The sequence below is a fragment of the Mobula hypostoma genome, chromosome 27, assembly GCF_963921235.1.
Source record: "Mobula hypostoma chromosome 27, sMobHyp1.1, whole genome shotgun sequence".
Lineage (NCBI taxonomy): Eukaryota > Metazoa > Chordata > Chondrichthyes > Myliobatiformes > Myliobatidae > Mobula > Mobula hypostoma.
Genome location: NC_086123.1, coordinates 34947834 through 34966233, shown reverse-complemented (window position 1 = coordinate 34966233; position 18400 = coordinate 34947834). Strand labels below are relative to the sequence as shown.

The window sequence follows — 18400 nt, the reverse complement described above, 5'->3', positions numbered from 1 at the left end:
CTAGGATTCCTCTGGTACCAACAGACCTATCTCCACGATAGCGGCACATCCCCATATTGGAAGTAACTTTCAAGAGAAAAGAGTTCATTAAGGTTCAAGGAAGGCTCGTGTAGAATAAGTGGTGAGATTGCAGGGTGCTCTGGGGCAGTGTGCTGAAGAATAGAACTAACAGGAGAGTGAATGCTTTGTTAGCATAGTGTCAGGGGGAGAAAACTGGTAAAAATAGGCTACTCCATAAAGTTTCAAAGGTTCATTTATCATCAAAATAGTCAGGAACTGTGGTTTATAAGACCAGAAAGGAAAGAATCAGGTAGGATTTAAAAGTTCAGCTTCTACAATTTTTTTCTAATGCTAGCAAACATCCCTTCAAAAGCTCAGGACAAGTTACTGCCAAGAGATCCGAGATGTTTGATTTACTCTGGATTAATCTCATTTTCAAATCCACAGAACTGTTTCCTCACAGGTTTGAGGGAACAAATTTCTAGACCAAAGCATCTAACTTATTGGTTCATATTTTTACTTTTGGCACTTTCAATAATTTTTGCTAATTTTCTATTTAACAAACTTCACAACATATGCCGGTGTCATTGGGACCTCTTTTGGGGCAGATGTGACCCGTACAAAAAGGACGGGTTGCACTTGAATCCCAGGGGGACCAGTATCCTGGCAGAGAAGTTTGCTAAGGCTACTGGGGAGAATTTAAACTAGAATTGTTGGGAGGTGGGATTCGAACTGAAGAGACTGGGGAAGACGAGGTTGGCTCACAAATAGAGAAAGCTTGTAGACATTGCAAGAGAGAGAATAGGCAGGTGATAGAGAAGGGACATGCTCAGACCAAAGGTCTGATTTTAATGCAAGGAGTGTTATGAACAAAGCGGATGAGCTTAGAGCGTGGATCAGTACTTGGAGCTATGATGTGGTGGCCATTACAGAGACTTGGATGGCTCAGGGACAGGAATGGTTACTTCAAGTGCCGGGTTTTAGATGTTTCAGAAAGGACAGGGAAGGAGGCAAAAGAGGTGAGGGCGTGGCACTGTTGATCAGAGATAGTGTCACAGCTGCAGAAAAGGTGGATGCCATGGAGGGATTGTCTACTGAGTCTCTGTGGGTGGAAGTTAGGAACAGGAAGGGGTCAATAACTTTACTGGGTGTTTTTTATAGGCCGCCGAATAGTAACAGGGATATCAAGGAGCAGATAAGGAAACAGATCCTGGAAAGGTGTAATAATAACAGAGTTGCCGTGATAGATTTTAATTTCCCAAATATTGATTGGCATCTCCCTAGAGCAAGGGGTTTAGATGGAGTGGAGTTTGTTAGGTGAGTTCAGAAAGGTTTCTTGACACAATATGTAGATAAGCCTACAAGAGGAGAGGCTGTACTTGATTTGGTATTGGGAAATGAACCTAGTCAGGTGTCAGATCTCTTAGTGGGACAGCATTTTGGAGATAGTGATCATAATTCTGTCTCCCTTACAATAACACTGGAGAGAGATAGGAAAAGACAAGTTAGAAAAGCATTTAATTGGAGTAAGGGGAATTATGAGGCTATCAGGCAGGAAATCGGAGCCTTAAATTGGAAATAGATGTTCTCAGGGAAAAATACGGAAGAAATGTGGCAAATATTCAGGGGATAATTGTGTGGAGTTCTGTATAAGTATGTTCCAATGAGACAGGGAAGTTATGGTAGGGTACAGGAACCGTGGTGTACAAATGCTGTAATAAATCTAGTCAAGAAGAAAAGAAAAGTTTACAAAAGGTTCAGAGAGCTAGGTAATGTTAGAGATCTAGAAGATTATAAGGCTAATAGGAAGGAGCTTAAGAAGGAAATTAGGAGAGCCAGAAGGGGCCATGAGAAGGCCTTGGCAGACAGGATTAAGGAAAACCCCAACGCATTCTACAAGTATGTGAAGAGCAAGAGGATAAAACGTGAAAGAATAGGACCTATTAGTGTGACAGTGGGAAAGTTTGTATGGAACTGGAGGAAATAGCAGAGGTACTTAATGAATACTTTACTTCAGTATTCACCATGGAAAAGGATCTTGGTGATTGTAGGGATGACTTTCAGCAGACTGAAAAGCTTAAGCATGTAGATATTAAGAAAGAGGATGTGCCAGAGCTTTTGGAAAGCATCAAGTTGGTTAAGTCACCAGGACTAGACAGATTGCTGAGCCTCTGGCGATGATGTTTGCATCATCAAAGGGGACGGGAGAGGTTCCAGAGGATTGGAGGGTTGCGGATGAAAGAAAGTGAGTAGGGATAGCCCAGGAAATTATAGACCAGTGAGTCTTACTTCAGTGGTTGGTAAGCTGATGGAGAAGATCCTGAGAGGCAGGATTTATGAACGTTTGGAGAGGTATAATATGATTAGGAGTAGTCAGCATGGCTTTGTCAAGGGCAGGTCCTGCTTTACAAGCCTGATTGAATTTTTTGAGGATGTGACTAAACACATTGATGAAGGAAGAGCAGTAGATGTAGTGTATATGGATTTCAGCAAGGCATTTGATAAGGTACCCCATGCAAGGCTTATTGAGAAAGTAAGGAGGCATGGGATCCAAGGGGATATTGCTTTGTGGATCCAGAACTTGCTTTCCCACAGAAGGCAAAGACTGGTTGTAGACTGGTCATATTCTGCATGGAGATTGGTGACCAGTGGTTTGCCTCAGTGATCTGTTCTGGGATCCTTACTCTTTGTGAATTTTATAAATGACCTGGATGAAGAAATGGAGGGATGGGTTAATAAGTTTGCTGATGACACAAAGGTTGGGGGTGTTGTGGATAGTGTGGAGGGCTGTCAAAGGTTACAGTGGGACATTGATAGGATGCAAAACTGGGCTGAGAAGTGGCAGATGGAGTTCAACCCAGATAAGTGTGAAGAGGTTCATTTTGGTAGCTCAAATATGATAGCAGGATATAGTATTAATGGTAAGACTCTTGGCAATGTGGAGGATCAGAGGGATCTTGGCGTCTGAGTCCATAGGACACTCAAAGCAGCTGCGCAGGTTGACTCTGTGGTTAAGAAGGCATGCGGTCTATTGGCCTTCATCAATTGTAGAATTGAATTTAGGAGCCGAGAGGTAATGTTGCAGCTATATAGGACCCTGGTCAGACCCCACTTCGAGTACTGTGCTCAGTTCTGGTCGCCTCACTACAGGAAGGATGTGGAAGCCATAGAAAGGGTGCAGAGGAGATTTACAAGGATGTTGCCTGGATTGGGGAGCCTGCCTTATGAGAATAGGTTGAGTGAACTCGACCTTTTCTCCTTGGAGCGATGGAGGATGAGAGGTGACCTGATAGAGGTGTATAAGATGATGAGAGGCATTGATCGTGTGGATAGTCAGAGGCTTTTTCCCAGGGCTGAAATGGTTGCCACAGGAGGACACAGGTTTAAGGTGCTGGGGAGTAGGTACAGAGGAGATGTCAGGGGTAAGTTTTTTACGCAGAGAGTGGTGAGTGCCTGGAATGGGCTGTCGGCAACGGTGGTGGAGGCGGATACGATAGGGTCTTTTAAGAGACGTTTAGATGGGTACATGGAGTTTAGTAAAATAGAGGGCTATAGGTAAGCCTAGTAATTTCTAAGGTAGGGACATATATTCGGCACAACTTTGTGGGCCAAAGGGCCTGTATTGTGCTGTAGGTTTTTTATGTTTCTATGAGAGTAAACCCGATTCTAATTCTGATTCTGATTCCTAAAACCTCAATATGTGGAATTTTATAGTAAATCCACAGACCCCTTGCTTAATGGTATTGGTCCATGGCATAAAAGGGGTTGGCAACCCCTGCTCTACACATTTCTTGTTTTCTTTCAGTGTTATTAACTGGGGCTGAAAACCTATCTGGCTTCAGTCCTTGGACCGTAGAGAGTATTCTGACTGGTTATACTACTGTCTGGTATGAAGGCTGTACTGCACGAGACTGGAATAAGCTGCAGAGAGTTGTAAACTCAGACAGCTCCATCATGGACACCAGCCTCCACAGCATCGAGGACACCTTCAAAAGCCAAAGCCTCAACATGAAAGAACATCCATCATTCAGGACCCCACCTCCCAGGACATGCCCTCTTCTCACTGCTATCATCAGGGGGGAGGTACTTCTTTACTTTTTATATTAAGATACCGTGCAGAATAGGCCCTTCCACCCCTGATTTAACCCTAGCCTAATCATGTGACAATTTACAATGACCTATTAACCTGTCAACTGGTACATCTTTGGATTGTGGGTGGAAACCAGAGCACCCGGTGGAAACCCACGCAGTCACAGGGAGAATGTACGAACTCCTTACAGGCAGCAGAGGGAATGGGTGTCTGAAGACAGACACTCAGTGTTTTTAGGAGCAGCTTATTCCCTCCCACATTGATGAAGGAAGAGCAGTAGATGTAGTGTATATGGATTTCAGCAAGGCATTTGATAAGGTGCCCCGTGCAAGGCTTATTGAGAAAGTAAGGAGGCATGGGATCCAAGGGGACATTGCTTTGTGGATCCAGAACAGGCTTGTCCACAGCAGGCAAAGAGTGATTGTAGACGGGTCATATTCTGCATGGAGGTCGGTGACCAGTGGTGTGCCTCAGGGATCTGTTCTGGGACCCTTACTCTTCGTGATTTTTATAAATGACCTGGATGAGGAAGTGGAGGGGTGGGTTAGTAAGTTTGCTGATGACACAAAGGTTGGGTGTGTTGTGGATAGTGTGGAGGGCTGTCAGAGGTTACAGCGGGACATTGATAGGATGCAAAACTGAGCTGAGAATTGGCAGATGGAGTTCAACCCAGATAAGTGTGAGGTTTTGGTAAGTCAAATATGATGGCAGAATATAGTATTAATGGTAAGACTCTTGGCAGTGTGGAGGATCAGAGGGATCTTGGGGTCTGAGTCCATAGGACACTCAAAGCTGCTGCGCATGTTGACTCTGTGGTTAAGAAGGCATACAGTGCATTGGCCTTCATCAACCATGGGACTGAGTTTAGGAGCCGAGAGGTAATGTTGCAGCTATATAGGACCCTGGTCAGACCCCACTTCGAGTACTGTGCTCAGTTCTGGTCGCCTCACTACAGGAAGGATGTGGAAGCCATAGAAAGGGTGCAGAGGAGATTTACAAGGATGTTGCCTGGATTGGGGAGCCTGCCTTATGAGAATAGATTGCGTGAACTTGGCCTTTTCTCCTTGGAGCGACGGAGGATGAGAGGTGACCTGACGGAGGTGTATAAGATGATGAGAGGCATTGATCATGTGGATAGTCAGAGGCTTTTTCCCGGGCTGAAACAAGAGGGCACAATTTTAAGGTGCTGGGGAATAGGTACAGAGGAGATGTCGGGTAAGTTTTTTACACAGAGAGTGGTGAGTGCGTGGAATGGGCTGCTGGCGACAGTGGTAGAGGCAGATACAATAGGGTCTTTTAAGAGACTCCTGGATAGGTACATGGAGCTTAGAAAAATAGAGGGCTATGTGTAAGCCTAGGTAGTTATAAGGTAGGGACATGTTTGGCACAGCTTTGTGGGCCAAAGGGCCTGTATTGCGCTGTAGATTTTCAATGTTTTTATCAAATTTCTGAACAGCTCGTGAACACTACATCACTATTTTTGATCTCTTTTTGCATTACTTATTTATATTTCTAATTGTAACATTATATACTTTTGTATTGCACTGCACTGTTGCCACAGGATAACAAATTTCATGACCTACAGTACTGTATGTCAGTGAAAAGAAGCCTGATTTTGATTCAATCTCCATTTCAGTTTCCCTTCTCATCGAAACCCTTTCCATTAAGTCGCTTCATAAAATCTATAATTTTCACTTTCATCAAGAACTTTGTCCTGTTTCATGATGAGGTAGAGAGGAAAACATTTCTTTATTAATCACATTGATAACTTTATGATTTTGGGTGGCACTCTGAAAGAAAAGGTCATGTATTAAAACCAGCTTATGAGGACAGCGGCTTTCATAAAGGCTCTTTAGAAAGACATAAATAGTGAAAAGACTATTACTGGAAGGGTGGGACGTATTAAAGCTCATAAAGGGAACTTTCTTAGAGACTGAGGTACTAAATAAGTACTTTACATCCATTTCCACTAGAAAGTTCTGCCAATTTCTTAGTAGAGGGGCAAGAGGAAGAGGAATTATCTAGGATTTAAATCAGGGGTTCCAAACCTGAGATCTATGGACCCCTTGGTTAACAGTAGGGCTCCATGGCATTAAAAGGTTGGGAAACCCCGGCCAAGAACTTCAATAAAGATTTGGGAGGATGAATGGTTAAAAGTTGAAGCTCTTCCTGTGGCTACAAATGAAACCAAATTAAGATAATAGTAAGCAAAAAGCCAGAGTAGTCACAAATTATATTTTCTATGGACAACAATCTATTTTGATGTGCCACAACAAGCAGGTGCTGAAGGAACTCAGCAGCTCAGACCACATCCCTGGAGGAAGACGGACAGTCGATGCTTCAGGTCGAGACCCTTGTAGTAGAACGTATTGCCTAGAGGGATTGCACAAATTAACACCTTTCAAAAGGGACTGGAATCGAAAGATGAAAGGAAGGCTTTGATGGTGCTGGATTGCAGTGTAAAATGTGTTTTTTATAGTTTAACTTTTCCCCTGCCTGCTAGTCTGTTTATATGATCACCTGTATGTGTGTAATTGTTCAGTCAATTTTCTAGCAATTATAGTTTGGCTGAATTTTTCTAGAGCTTCTTAATTTCTCTGCGGTAGGTGTAACGTCCCTTGAATCTGGTCATTTCACATGCTATTGTTATCAAGGATTGTCTTGCTATTTTTCTACTTTGAGAAAATAACGCTTTGTTGTTTCTTTGTCTTTTCTTTGTTCTCCTTTCACTTTCTCTCTCTCCCTCACAGTAGACTGAGTTTCTTCCCATTATTTCTTATTGATATGAACACCTAATAATTTGGCTATAATTACAAGATTTATATCTCATTGTTGACTTCTGAAGAGCCTTTGGATGACAAGGTCACCAGGATCCAACAGTAGACTATGACAGGACTAGGGGTGGGATAATTAGAGAGCTCCTTCACCTTTTACATGCCTTCCTTTTCTGGGGATTCATTGCATTAGTAGTTCAACACCCTCAGGTGATACTTAAAGCACTCCTACCTGTGTCAGCTGCTCCTTAAGTGTCATCAGTTGCTGATTCAGGTACCCTCCTGCAAATTCTGATTGATGATAATTCTGTTCCTTCTAACATTTTATATAATCTGAATTGTTCAACTCCTAATCCTGTGCAGCAGCTTTCATGTTCCTGGTTGTTAACTTCTGATGAAGATCTATTCTGGGCCCAGCATATTGATGCAATTACGAAGAAGGCACAGCACAACTATATTTCACTAGGAGTTTGAGGACATTTGGTATGTCACAATAGACAATAGGTGCAGAAGTAGACCATTCGGCCCTTCAAGCCTGCCCCGCCATTCTGAGATCATGGCTGATCATCTACTATCAATACCCGGTTCCTGCCTTGTCCCCATAACCCTTGATTCCCCTATCCATAAGATACCTATCTAGCTCCTTCTTGAAAGCATCCAGAGAACTGGCCTCCACTGCCTTCTGAGGCAGCGCGTTCCACACCTCCACAACTCTCTGGGAGAAGGAGTTCCTCCTCAACTCTGTCCTAAATGACCTACCCCTTATTCTTAAACCATGCCCTCTGGTACTGGACTCTCCCAGCATCTGGAACATATTTCCTGCCTCTATCTTGTCCAATTCCTTATATGTCTCAATCAGATCCCCCCCTCAATCTCCTTAATTCCAGCGTGTACAAGCCCAGTCTCTCTAACCTTTCTGCGTAAGACAGTTTGGACATCCCAGGAATTAATTTTGATGTTTCTGAAGGATTATTCCTGGGAATTGTCTCCCTTTCCTGAACTACCATGTGGTAAACTGTAACAGCTTTAGGGCAAACTGTTGCACCTTTGCCCCGTGGAATGGCGCGGCGTTTTCCTCCTCAGACCCAAAGAACCGAGCTCTAATTACCCCGGAGAATTTTGCTGGATGCCTCGTAGGTTAAGTACAAAGCTGGTTGAGTAGGTGGCATCAAGCTTCTTATAACATGATGTTTTGTACCAAGAGGAATGACCTCATGCACTGAGCCTTTCATGCCAAAGTTATTAGCGTTTTTGGTGAAATCCAGCAGGAAATGCTCACATTCCTGTTGTTAATTGTTCACATTAAAAGCATCCCATGACATTGCTGTAATTTCCTTCAAACACTTTGTGATGCATGAGATCAAACAATGGCATACCATTTATTTAACACTAAAGGCAGCAGAATGGGCCGACTACTTATGTGATAAAGTTTTGAACTTCCCTGCCAATCCTTTCTTGTAACCCTCCAGTAACAGGGATTTGTTTTTACACAATGTATTTCCGGTGCTGCCCTAATAACTCAGAATCAGAATCATCGACATATGTTGTGAAGTTTGTTAACTTCGCGGCAACTGAACAATACAATACAAAATAACGGTACAAAACACCGTGAATTTTGAATATAGTGTGAATATAGCATCCATACAATAAGTTTATATATAATAGTTAAATTAAATAACTAGTGCAAAAAAAGAAATAAAAAATAATGAGGTAATGTTTATGGGTTCAAAGTGCATCCTGAAATCTGATGGCAGAGGGGAAGAAGCTGTTTCTGAATCATTGAATGTGTTTCCAAAGCTGGAGAGATCCGAATCAGTGTCTTCAGGCTCCTGTACCTCCTCCCTGATGGTAGCAATGAGAAGAGGGCATGCCCTGGGTGATCGAGGTCCTTACCGACGCTCACTGCCTTTTTGAAGATGGCCTGGGTACTATGGAATCTACCGTCCATGATGGAGCTTACAGCCAATCTTTATCTACATCAGAATAATGTTTCATCTTGGGAATTTCAAGATGTCCACCCCAAACAGATATTGAAGGCTAGCCATTCAGAATTAGAAGTTTAGACAAACAGCTAAATGAAGATTAATATGAAATGCTTCCTGCTAACTGTAAGCTTTCCTTTGCATCAGTCTTCACCATGGTGAAGGACACGAGGGTTAACAATACCAAAGAGGGCTGATCATAGTGATATTTGAGAGTATGTTGATATCAAGGAGGATAATGTTGAGCTCTTGAAGAGTATTAAAGGCCCTTGGGCCTGACGGGAACTATCCCAGTTTATTGTCCCTTGGGCCTGATGGGAACTATCCCAGTTTACTGTCCCTTGGGCCTGACGGAAACTATCCCAGTTTACTGTCCCTTGGCCTGACGGAAACTATCCCAGTTTACTGTCCCTTGGGTCTGATGGGAACTATCCCAGTTTATCATCCCTTGGGCCTGATGGGAACTATCCCAGTTTATCGTCCCTTGGGCCTGATGGGAACTATCCCAGTTTATCATCCCTTGGGCCTGATGGGAACTATCCCAGTTTACTGTCCCTTGGGCCTGATGGGAACTATCCCAGTTTATCGTCCCTTGGGCCTGATGGGAACTATCCCAGTTTATCATCCCTTGGGCCTGATGGGAACTATCCCAGTTTACTGTCCCTTGGGCCTGATGGGAACTATCCCAGTTTATCGTCCCTTGGGCCTGATGGGAACTATCCCACTTTACTGTCCCTTGGGCCTGACAGAAACTATCCCAGTTTATCGTCCCTTGGGCCTGATGGGAACTATCCCACTTTACTGTCCCTTGGGCCTGACAGAAACTATCCCAGTTTATCGTCCCTTGGGCCTGATGGGGACTATCCCAGTTTACTGTCCCTTGGGCCTGATGGGGACTATCCCAGTTTACTGTCCCTTGGGCCTGATGGGAACTATCCCAGTTTACTGTCCCTTGGGCCTGACGGAAACTATCCCAGTTTACTGTCCCTTGGGCCTGACGGGAACTATCCCAGTTTACTGTCCCTTGGGCCTGATGGGAACTATCCCAGTTTATCATCCCTTGGGCCTGATGGGAACTATCCCAGTTTATCATCCCTTGGGCCTGATGGGAACTATCCCAGTTTACTGTCCCTTGGGCCTGATGGGAACTATCCCAGTTTATCATCCCTTGGGCCTGATGGGAACTATCCCAGTTTACTGTCCCTTGGGCCTGACGAAAACTATCCCAGTTTACTGTCCCTTGGCCTGACAGAAATTATCCCAGTTTACTGTCCCTTGGCCTGACGGAAACTATCCCAGTTTACTGTCCCTTGGGTCTGACGGGAACTATCCCAGTTTATCGTCCCTTGGGCCTGATGGGAACTATCCCAGTTTACTGTCCCTTGGGCCTGACAGAAACTATCCCAGTTTATTGTCCCTTGGGCCTGACGGGAACTATCCCAGTTTATTGTCCCTTGGGCCTGATGGGATCTATCCCAGTTTATTGTCCCTTGGGCCTGATGGGATCTATCCCAGTTTATTGTCCCTTGGGCCTGACGGGAACTATCCCAGGTTTTTAAGAAAGAAGAACATTGTATCCTCATTAAAAACAGGTGTGAGGTCTCAGAGGATTGAAGAACAGACAATATAGTTCCTCAGTTTGTTTGTTGGGTTTGTTTATTGATCTATTTTTGAGATATAGCGCAGAATAGGCACTTCCAGTTCTTCAATCAGTGCCATCCAGCAACCCCCAATTTAATCCTAGCCTAATCAGGGGATAATTTACAATGTCTCATTAACCTACCAACCAATATTTCTTTGGAATGTGGGAGGAAACCGGAGCACCCAGAGGAAACCCACACGGTTACGGGGAGAATGTAAAAACTCCTTATAGGCAGCAGCAGGAATTGAACCCAGGTCACCCGTACTGTAAAGCGTTGTGCTAACCACTAGGCTACTGTACCACCCCATGGTTTAAGGGCAACAGTAGAGACAAATCAGGGAATCACAGGCCAGAGAAATTTACTGGAGAATATCCTCAGGGATAGATTCTATTCAGATCTGGATAGGAAAGGATTTATTAGCAACATAGTCTATGGGGCTTTGTGCAGGGGAGATCTTACCTTGCAACATTGATTAAATTTTATTGAAGAGGTGACGAAGATGATTGATGAAGGCAGGGCAGTGGATGTTGGCCACGTGGGATTCAATATGCCATTTGACTAAACTATCCGGACAAGCAGATCAGAAAGATTAAAGCACATGGGTTTCATGGAGACTTGGTGGTTTAGATTTTAAAACTGGCCTGACCACAGAAGGCTGAGGGTAGTGCTGGAGAGGTTTTATTCTGACTGGAGAGCTGTGACCAGTGATGTTCCACAGGAAATAATTTTTGTGACATATATAAATAAATGATTTGGACAAAATGTAGGTGGGCTCGTAGGTAGGCTTGCAAACCGCACAAAAATTGGTGGAGTTGTGGATAGTGATGAAGGTTGTCAAAGGATTTGTCGGGATATAGATCATCTGGAAATATTGGCAGAGAAATGAGATGGACTTTAATCTGTATGAGTAAGGATTGCACTTTGGGAGGTCAAACGTAAGAGGAAGGTGTAGACTAATTAGCAGACCATTAGAAAAATTGATTTACGAAGGGATGTTGGGACATAAGACCACAGCTCCCTGAATGGGATAACTTAAGTATTACAAGGAAGGTTCTAGCAAGGATAAAGTAGCAGCTGATTGGCAGGAGGCAAAGAGCGGGAATAAATGGAGCTTTTTCTGGTTGGCTGCCGGTGACTAGTGGTGTTCCACAGGGGTCTGTGTTGGAACCAATTCTTTTTACATTATATGTCAATGATTTGGATGACAGAATTGATGGCTTTGTTGCAAAGTTTGCAGACAATACAAAGATAAGTGGAGGGGCAGATAGTTTTGAGGGAGTAGAGAGGCTACAGAAGGATAATTAGGAGAATGGGCAAAGAAGAGGCAGGTGGAATACAGTGTTGGGAAGTGTATGGTCATACACTTTCGTAGAAGAAATGAAAGGGTAGACTTTTCTCTAAATGAAGAGAAAATACAAAAAACTGAGGTGAAAAAGGACTTCAGAGTCCTTATGCAGGATTCCCAAAAGGTTAATTTGCAGGTTGAGTCTGTGGAAAGGAAGGCAAATGAAATGTTAGCATTCATTTCAAGAGGACTAGAATATAAAAGCAAGGATGTAATTTTGAGATATTATAAAGCACTGGTGAGGCCTCACATGAGTATTGTGAGCAGTTTTGGGCCCCTTAGAATGGATGTGCTGAAACTGAAGAGGGTTCAAAGGAGATTCATGAAAATGATAGCAAGATTGAATAGCTTGTCATATGAAGAGTGTCTGATGGCTCTGGACCTGTATTCACTAGAATTCAGAAGAATGAGGGGTGACCTAATTGAAACCTATCAAATGGTGAAAGGCCTTGATAGAGTGGATGTGGAGAGGATGTTTTCTATGGTGGGAGAGTCTAAGACCAGAGGACACAGCCTCAGAATAGAGGAGCGTCCTTTTAGCCAGAGATTGGTGAATCGGTAGAATTCTTTGCCACAGGTAACTGTGAAAGCCATGTCTTTATGTGTATTTAAGGCAGAGGTTGATAGATTCTTGATTGGTCAGGGCATGAAGGGATACAGGCAGAAGGCAGGAGATTGGGGCTGAGAGGAAAATTGGATCAGCCATGATGAAATTGTGGAGCAGACTCGATGGGCCAAATGGCCTAATTCTGCTTTTATATCTGATGGTCTTTTGGTCTTTTTCAGTAATGACTGAGGATGGACTATGAATAGATTTTGAGGACAAAAGTTGCAACTGTATGAACTTTGGTTGGGCGGCAGCTGGAGTATTTTGTGCAGTTTTGGACATGCATTGGAGCAGCGGTTTCCAGACCCTTGGTTAATGATGGGAGTCCATGGCATAAAAAAGATTGGGATCCCCTGCATTAGGGGAAGGACGTGGAGATGTTGGAGAGGGAATTTTGCCTCGGTTAGTGAGTATTTCAATAACTGCAAGCAGACTTTGGACAAATTTGGATTGTTTTCTCTGCAGTGTAGGAGGCCAAGGGGAGACTGGCATGAAGTTTTAAAATCATTTGAGGCATAGGTGAGGAAGATAGTAGGAGCAGCAGACACAAAATGCTGGAGGAACTCAGCAGGCCAGGCAGCATCGATGGAAAAAAGTACAGTCGGTTCGGGCGGAAATCTCTTGGCAGGACTGGAGAAAAAAATCTGAGGAGTAGGTTTAAAAGGTGGGGGTAGGAGATAGGTGAAACCTGGAGGGGGAGGGATGAAGTAAAGAGCTGGGAAGCTGATTGGTGAGATGAGGTGAGAGAGGGAAAAGGGGATGGGAAATGGAGGGGGGGGTTGATTAGGGGGCATTACCAGAAGTTAGAGAAATCGATGTTCATGCGATCAGGTTGGAGGCTACCCAAACGGAATATATGGTGTTGTTCCTCCAACTTAAGTGTGACCTCATCACGACAGTGGAGGAGGCCATGGATGGACAAATTGGAATGAGAATGGGAAGTGGAATTAAAATGGGTGGCCACGGGAGATCCCATTTGTTCTGGCGGATGGAGCATGGGTGCTCAGCGAAGCGGTCTCCCAATCTACGTCGGGTCTCACCGATGTACAGGAGGCCACACAGGGAGCACTGAACACAGTAAGTGACCTTAACAGACTCACGCATGAAGTGTCACTTCACCTGGAAGGACTGCTTAGGGCCCTGGATGGTAGTGAGGGAGAAGGTGTAGGGGCAGGTGTAGCACTTGTTCTGCTTGCAAGGATAAGTGTCAGGAGGGAGATCGGTGAGGAGGGACAAATGGACAAGGAAGTCGCGTAGGGAGTGATCCCTGCAGAAAGCAGAAAGTGGGGGTGGGGGGAAGACGTACTTCGTGGTGGGATCCCATTGGAGATGGTGGAAGTTGCGGAGCATTATGTGCTGGACACAGAGTCTGGTGGGGTGGTAGGTGAGGACAAGAGGAACCCTATTCCTGGTAGGGTGGTGGGAGAATGGGGTTAGAGCAGACTTGTGTGAAATGGAAGAGATGCAGTTGAGAGCAGCGTTGATGGTGGACGAAGGGAACCCCCTTTCTTTGAAAAAGGAGGACTTCTCCTTTCTTCTAGAATGAAGAGCCTCATCCTGAGAGCAGATGCAGCAGAGATGGAGGAATTGAGAGAAGGGGATGGAGTTTTTACAAGTAGTAGGGAGGGATGAGGTATAGTCTAGGTAGCTATGAGAGTCCAAACGCAAACACAAGGAATTCTGCAGATGCTGGAAGTTCAAGCAACACACATAAAAGTTGCTGGTGGAACGCAGCAGGCCAGGCAGCATCTCTAGGAAGAGCTACAGTCGACGTTTCGGGCCGAGACCCTTCGTCAGGAGATGAGAGTCCATGGGTATGTAATAGACACCGGTGGATAAGCTGTCCCTAAAACAGTCCTTCCAGGTGAAGCGACACTTCACCTATGAGTCTGTTGGGGTCATTTATGGTGTCTGGTGCTCCTGATGTGGCCTCCTGTATATCAGTGAGACCTGATGTAGATTGGGAGACCGCTTCACCGAGCATTTATGCTCCATCTGTCAGAACAAGCAGGTTCTCCCAGTGGCCACCCATTTTAATTCCACTTCCCATTCCTATTCCGATATGTCCATCCATGGCTTCCTCCACTGTTGTGATGAGGCCACACTTAGGTTGGAGGAACAACACCTTATATTCTGTCTGGGTAGCCTCCAACCTGATGGCATGAACATCGATTTCTCAAACTTCCGGTAATGCCCCCCAACCACCTCCCCTTCCCATCCCCTTTTCCCTCTCTCACCTCATCTCACCAATCAACTTCCCTGCTCATTGCTTCATCCGTCCCCCTCCAGGCTTCACCTATCACCTGGTGGTTCTCTCTCCCCTCCCCTCTAATCCTCAGCCTTTTTTCTCCAGTCCTGCTGAAGGGTTGGGCCCGCAATGTCGACTGTACTTGCCGCCCGGCCAGCTGAGTTCCTCCAGCATTGTGTGTGTGTGTGTTGCTTGGATTTCCAACATCTGCAGATTTTCTCTTGTTTGTGGGAAGATAGTCAGAGTCTGTTTGCCAGAGTACAAATATCAAATACATAGCTTCAAAGCTGGAAATAAAAGTTTGAAGGAAGATTTATCATGAATGGTTTGTTGTAAAACCCCAGAGGGTTGTGTACACTTGGGACATGTTGGCAAGGGAAATGGTAGAAGCAGATATGACAGGAATGTTTAAGAACCGTGTATACAGACACACAGACAGGCAGGCAGCGTCCAGCAGATGGGATTGGTTTAGGCATGATATATGTTACACGTCAAGAAATGTTTGGATTAACGAAGAGCTACATCACACCACTAGTTGTGGTTAGATTTTTTCCTAAAGAAAAATACTCTTTTTGAATACCTTCACGGTATTTGCAACATCCCAACAGCACAGGCAGATACAATATGATTCTTTTCTTTGATTTATTTATTTATTGAGATACTGCACAAAATAGGACCTTTCGGCCCTTCGAGCTGCACCACCCAGCAAAGCACCCCCCCCCACCCGTTTGATCCTGGCTGAATCACGGGACAATTTACAATGACCACTTAACCTACCAACCGGTACATCTTTGGACTGTGGGAGGAAACTGGAGTACCCGGAGGAAATCCACACAGTCACATGGGTTTCCTCCGTACAAAATTCCTCCGGAATGTACAGGCTTCTTACAGACAGTGGTGGGAAATGAACCCCGGTCGCCTGTACTGTAAAACATTGTGCTAAGCACTATACTGCCATGTTTCATGGATCAGTTGGGGCACAATAATGCAATACACACCTGGTTCTACAATGAAGTGTCAGTTTAGGTGGTACACTCAAGAAATGGGATGGTTATGAATTTACTGTTGGAAACAGACACACATACAAGTTTCAAGGGTTATGACCTCTTAGCCCCTCGACTGTTCTGCCATTCAGTAAGATTGTGGTTAGTAACCTTTGATTTCTTATCAAGTCTGAAATGTTGACTCTGTTTCTCTTTCCACAGGTACTGCCTGACCAGTCGGGTATTTCCAGCATTTCCGCTTACGTTTCAGATATCCAGCGCCTGCAGTTCGTTTGTCATTTTCAAGCATCGATCTAACACTGCCTTACAAATTTTTAAAGATTGCTTCCTCTGCCATTTGAGGAACAGAATTCCTTATAAGATGGAAAATAGCTCAACATGGGGGTGGGCAGTTAAGAAGCCTTATAGAATGCTCACTATTATTAGTTGGCACTGAGTTCAAAAGTTAAAAGGTTATGTTGCAACTTCATAAAACTCTGGTTAGACCACATCTGGAATATTGTGCACAGTTCTGGTCTCCCCACTATAGAGAGGATGTGAGGCTTCGGAGAGGGTGCAGGAAAGGTTTAACAGGACGCTGCCTGGTTTAGAGGGCGCGTGCTATCACGACAGGCTGGACAAACGGGTTGTTTTCTTTGGAGCAGCGGAGGCTAAGGGGAGATCTGGTAGAGGTTTACAAGATTATACGGGGCACAGAGGCACAGACAGAAGTATCTTTTCCCCAGGGTAGAAATGTCTAATACCAGAGGGCATGAATTGAAGGTAAGAGGGGGTAGAGTCAGGGGGAATGTGAAGGGTGAATTTTTTATTCAGAGAGTGGTGGATGCCTGGTATGGTGGGAGAGGCAAATACATTTCCCAGAACTCTTCACGATTTTCTTTGCTTCAATTTGCTCTTCTACTATCAGGCAAATAGAATTAAGGATCGATTTAAAATTCCCCTAGTTCCTTTCCCAGCTGATAGTGAAAAATATAAATCCACCAAAATATTTATCTTTGTACATACAAATACATTTTGTTTTTTGTCAACATTCCTTCTCTCCCGTTGTGAATGGCATCCTCCAGTCAGTGTGGCAGACGTTCTCTCTGGGCCTCACTCCGGTTTTAGGCTACAGAACACCATCACTCATACCCACAGCACTCTTGTTTACGGTTCTGTCTAAATACTTCTTACATTCCCATCAAATCTGCTTCTACCACTTCCGTTGTCATGTTTAGAGAGCATACAAATCTCTGTGATTTTAGAGCAAAACGTTCATGGCATCACACCTCAAACTGGCCACCAGAGGGAGGCAGAGATGATATGGATGATATACCCCCTCCTGCTCACCTGCCTATTAGGCTAATTATTACCCCCAGTGCCTTGTCTGTAGTCTAGTATAAGTTCTTTGTCCCTTATTTCTTTGCTTGGTTTTGGAATAGTCTTTTGTAAGTGAAGCTTTGCATGTTTGTAGGAATTGCTGGTTTCAGAAGCGCTAATTGATGTGTGTATGTTTTTTTTTGGGATATTGCCTGTGAATTTTTTGGACCCTCTGCCTGTACCTTGCCTGCTAAGGATTCCAGTAGAGCCTTGTTGGATGTTTTTTTCTGTAATTTTGTGTGACTTTTCACTGTAATTGGGTTTGCTGCTATTCAGTGTGAGGGAAGTTAAATCTGTAGAAGTTACCTCATCAGCTGTGACTCAATCTTTTATCTCTTGCTTTAAATCTATACCCTTGGTGTAAAAAAATACTTTGGATCTACCCTCACTGTGCCTCATATAATTTTAAAAACTTGGCAGTGGCACTGAGTGGAACAGCTAGTAGAGACACCCCCTCAGTGCCAGGGACCCAGGTTCACTCTTTCTCATGCACGATGCCCGTCTGGAGCTTCCATGTTCTCCCTGTGACCATGTGGGCTTCCCCTGGGTCCTCTGATTTCCTTCAAAGTTCTATAAGTGTCCCTGGTCTTTGGATAAGTGCTGGAAAGGGGGATAGCAGGTGAGAATGTGGGGAAAGCTGAGATTAATGTGAACGGGTGGTTCACGTGTCTCCCCTCTCTAAGGAGATTTGAGGCAATTGAAGCTCCACTCACCCCCCCCCCAACCACCCATCTCAAATCAATTTTATAGGAGCACCATTGAGAGCATCTCAAGTTGCATCTCCATTTGGTGTTGGGAGCAGCCGGGTGTTGGACTGGAAGTCTCTACAAAGGACTGTGAAGCTGCCCGAGAGGATCTATTGGTGATATTTATCAGGAGTGCTGTGTACACAGAGCCCTTAGTATTATCACCCATCCTCTCAGAATCCTCTTTAACATTCTACTGTCAGGCAGGAGACTCTGGTGTATAAAGACAAGAATGGTCAGGATGGGAAACAATTTCTTCCCTTGGGCCATTAGGCTTCTGAACTCCCTGCTGCGTCACATTTGAAGTTGTCACTGGCTAATCTGTTCTATACCTTACAATATTTTAATCTGTGCACCTTACTTTGTGTAATTCATCTGTAGATTTTAACCTTGCTTCCATAAGTTATTGTGTGTTATGTGTACCACAGTGCCTTGCACCCTGGTTCAGAGAAACACTGATGGTATTGATGTAGTTAAATGACAATAAACTTGACTCGACCTGATGGTCAGCGTAGACTTGCTGAGACAAAGGGCCCGTTTCTTATGGAGTCTCTCTCTGGCTTTATGACTATTACTCATTGAGTCAGTGGAGGAATCTGCAA

The 18400-nt window shown here is 44.4% G+C and overlaps 1 protein-coding gene and 1 long non-coding RNA gene across 2 annotated transcripts in view; one reads left to right on the top strand and one right to left on the bottom strand.

Annotated features, from left to right (window-relative positions):
- Window positions 1-18282, top strand: part of LOC134338417 (uncharacterized) — a 38069-nt gene extending 19787 nt beyond the window's left edge. The window contains exon 3 of the long non-coding RNA XR_010016221.1: window positions 15895-18282. This is a non-coding gene — a long non-coding RNA (uncharacterized LOC134338417). The remainder of the gene's footprint in view (window positions 1-15894) is intronic.
- trpv4 (transient receptor potential cation channel, subfamily V, member 4) overlaps window positions 1-18400 on the bottom strand; it is a 149508-nt gene that overhangs the window by 55858 nt on the left and 75250 nt on the right. The window lies entirely within an intron of this gene.